The sequence below is a fragment of the Hyla sarda genome, chromosome 3, assembly GCF_029499605.1.
Source record: "Hyla sarda isolate aHylSar1 chromosome 3, aHylSar1.hap1, whole genome shotgun sequence".
Taxonomy (NCBI): Eukaryota; Metazoa; Chordata; class Amphibia; order Anura; family Hylidae; genus Hyla; species Hyla sarda.
In genome coordinates this window covers 309989887-309994023 of record NC_079191.1, presented here as the reverse complement: position 1 = coordinate 309994023, position 4137 = coordinate 309989887, and the positions used below count along the sequence as shown (strand labels likewise).

Genomic DNA, 4137 nt, shown 5'->3' with positions numbered 1-4137 from the left:
AGAAGAGGGGGAGACCCAAGGGGGGGGGTACTGTTACGCCGAGCGCTCCGGGTCCCCGCTCCTCCCCGGAGCGCTCGCTACACTCTCCTCACTGCAGCGCTCCGGTCAGATCCTCTGACCCGGGGCGCTGCGATTCCGCCTCCAGCCGGGATGCGATTCGCGATGCGGGTAGCGCCCGCTCGCGATGCGCACCCCGGCTCCCGTACCTGACTCGCTCTCCGTCGGTCCTGTCCCGGCGCGCGCGGCCCCGCTCCCTAGGGCGCGCGCGCGCCGGGTCTTTGCGATTTAAAGGGCCACTGCGCCGCTGATTGGCGCAGTGGTTCCAATTAGTATGTTCACCTGTGCACTTCCCTATCCCTATATCACCTCACTTCCCCTGCACTCCCTTGCCGGATCTTGTTGCCATCGTGCCAGTGAAAGCGTTTCCTTGTATGTTCCTAGCCTGTGTTCCAGACCTCCTGCCGTTGCCCCTGACTACGATCCTTGCTGCCTGCCCCGACCTTCTGCTACGTCCGACCTTGCTTCTGTCTACTCCCTTGTACCGCGCCTATCTTCAGCAGCCAGAGAGGTTGAGCCGTTGCTAGTGGATACGACCTGGTCACTACCGCCGCAGCTAGACCATCCCGCTTTGCGGCGGGCTCTGGTGAAAACCAGTAGTGACTTAGAACCGATCCACTAGCACGGTCCACGCCAATCCCTCTCTGGCACAGAGGATCCACTACCTGCCAGCCGGCATCGTGACAAGCTGCTGTATGCTTCAGAGGAATTCGGGTAGTTCTTTCCAGTCTGACCACAGTGCTCTCTGCTGACACCTCTGTCTGTGTTGGGAACTGTCCAGACTAGGAACAAATCCCCATAGCAAACCTCTCCTGCTCTGGACAGTTCCTGACATGGACAGAGGTGTCAGCAGAGAGCACTGTGGTCAGACTGAAAAGAACTACACAACTTCCTCTGGAGCATACAGCAGCTGATAACTACTGGAAGCCTTAAGATTGTTAAATAGAACTAATTTATATATCAGTATAACTTTCTGGCACCAATTGATTTGAAAACATTTTTTTTTCCACCGGAGTACCCCTTTAGTGTAAATATGGTCCAAGGTAAATTAAATAAGGGTGATCGTAAGCAAAGCTCCTGGACCAGATGGATTACACTTAAGAGTTCTTAGAGAACTCAATTCAGTTATTTATGTACCCTTGTGCATAATATTTAGAGATTCTCTGGTGTCTGGTGTTGTGCCGAGGGACTGGTGTAAGGCAAATGTGGTGCTTCACAAAGGGCTCTAGGAATATTCTAATTTCTTCACTCTCATGTTCTTGTGATGTGAGTGAAGAAATTAGAATATTCATTTCAATCTAAGAGCCGAGGAATGTGCTCTCAATCACCCAAAGTGCAATAAAAAGTGAAAACGTGTTACACTAAAAAAAACACGAAGGAAGGAAGGAGAGAGCCCCCAACAAATCTTACCTTTCCCCTCTGAGCCAAAAGGCACCTGTGAGGTTCCAGATTCAATGTCTCTTTTTGCCGCGGCTACTAAGGGGCCACAAATGCTCCCGGCATCCACCTAGGTTTTAACTAAGGTATCCGCCTGCAGAGCCGATAAACGGTCAGTACCCTGCCCATGCAGGTGTACCCGGGGTTTTTGCAGGGAGGTGCGCTCAAAGGAGGGACACTCAAAAGGGCTATCACACCTTGACAATCCTGTGTACAAACAAACATGTAAAAAGTTACACAAAAGAAATAAGTGAATGTGTGCAGATATACTGTCCAGACATCCGGCTGGATCTATAAAAATGTATCCGATCCTAGCCAGAAGGCCGGAAATCAAGAGGTGAATGCCACAGGTGTAGAGACTGGTGCAGGTGCAGGTGCATCCACTCAGTGAGCCCATCCTCCTCTCAGTGAGTTTCACCACCTCGAGGTCACCACTCCCCGAGGCACAATTGTACCTTGGCTCTAGACCCTCCTAGCCTCATGGCGAGACCTGGCAGAAACTGGTCACATCAGGGCAGCCATTGAGCTGATTCCTCAGAACCAGCCCTGAAATGTCCTGGTACACCTGCCCCCTCCATGCAGCATCCATCCCCACCAGTCCCGCATCAGTGGTACCGGATCCACCGATAAGAACTGATAAGTACAGATACTACACATGATCTTAGCCAAAAGGCAAAGAAGCGATTAGAATATTAATTTCAGGGGCAGGCATAGCGCTGCATATTGAGGATGCAGGGAAGCACGGCAAGCTGGCTCCCTGCCTCCCATGCACACAGAAACGCTTTAGCAATAGGGGAACAAAAGGCCAGAACTTGACCCCTTGTTTTAATGCTGTTCACCTGCACTATATTCCAGTGTATTGGGTTTAGTAAGGGTGAACAGCCTGTCAGTTTCCTTTTGGAGTCTTTAGGTTTTGAAATTTTTATTTGTCACTGGATTATAAACTGTCTTAAGGACTGTACCCAGAGAGTGGTGGTTAATACTCTGATTGGTCCCCGGTTATTAGTGGTGTCCCCCAAGGTTCAGTACTGGGCCGCTTTTGTTTAACTTATTTATGAATAAAATAGAGGATGAGATTAAAGGGGTACTCCGGCGCTAAGACATCTTATCCCCTATCCAAAGGATAGGGGATAAGATGCCTGATCGCGGGGGTCCCGCCGCTGATCTTCCACGCCGCACCCCATTAGAATCAGCCCCCGGAATGTACTCACTCCAGGTCTGATTACTAGCGATCACGGGGACGGAGCATAGTAACGTCACGGCTCCGCCCCCCGTGTGACGTCACACTCTGCCCCATCAATACAAGGAATTTAGCATCGTTGAACCGTATGAACCTACAGAATAAAGATAACTTGTCATTTTTACCAAAAAGTGACCTGTGTAAAATCGGTAGCCCCCAAAATTTACAAAGTGGCTTTATTTTTTTTTCCAATTTTGCCCCACAAATATTTTTTTTCAGGTTTCACCATAGATTTTGTGGTGAAATGATGTTATTACAAAAGTGAAATTCGTGGCACAAATAAAAAGCCTTCGTATGGGTCTGTAGGTGCAAAATTGAAAGTGTTATAATTTTTAGAAGGTGAGGAGGAAATAACGAAAGTGCAAAAATGAAAAATGGCCTGGTCCTTAACCCCTTAAGGATTTTCCGTTTTTGCATTTTCGTTTTTTGCTCCTTGCCTTTAAAAAATCGTAACTCTTTCAATTTTGCACCTAAAAATCCATATGATGGCTTATTTTTTGCGCCACCAATTCTACTTTGTAATGACATCAGTCATTTTGCCCAAAAATCTACGGTGAAGCGGAAAAAAAAATCATTGTGCGACAAAATTGGAAAAAAAAATGCAGTTTTGTAACTTTTGGGGGCTTCCGTTTCTACGTAGTACATTTTTTGGTAAAAATGACAACTTATCTTTATTCTGTAGGTCCATAGGATTAAAATGATACCCTACTTATATAGGTTTGATTTTGTCGGACTTCTGGAAAAAATCATAACTACATGCAGGAAAATTAACACGTTTAAAATTGTCATCTTCTGACCCCTATAACTTTTTTATTTTTCCATGTATGGGGCGGTATGATGGCTCATTTTTTGCGCCGTGATCTGAAGTTTTTAACGGTACCATTGATAGGACTTACTGATCGCTTTTTATTCATTTTTAAATGATATAAAAAGTGACCAAAAATGCACTATTTTGGACTTTGGAATTTTTTGCACGCACGCCATTGACCGAGCGGTTTAATTAATGATATATTTTTATAATTCGGACATTTCCGCACGCGGTGATACCATATATGTTTATTTTTATTTTTATTTACACTGTGTTTTTTTTTATTGGAAAAGGGGGGTGATTCAAACTTTTAATAGGGGAGGAGTTAAATGATCTTTATTCACTTTTTTTTCCACTTTTTTTTGCAGTGTTATAGGTCCCATAGGGACCTATAACACTGCACACACTGATCTTCATCATTGGTCACTGGTTTCTCATAAGAAACCAGTGATCAACGATTCTGCCGCATGACTGCTCAGGCCTGGATCTCAGGCACTGAGCAGTCATTCGGCGATCGGACAGCGAGGAGGCAGGTAGGGGGCCTCCCGCTGTCCTGTCATGTGTTCGGGATGCCGCGATTAGCCGCGGCTATCCC

At 46.6% G+C, this 4137-nt stretch overlaps 1 pseudogene; it reads right to left on the bottom strand.

The window, feature by feature from the left end:
- Positions 1–2042: 2042 nt before the first annotated feature.
- LOC130363323 (U2 spliceosomal RNA) lies at positions 2043–2179 on the bottom strand (annotated as a pseudogene).
- Positions 2180–4137: the final 1958 nt, after the last annotated feature.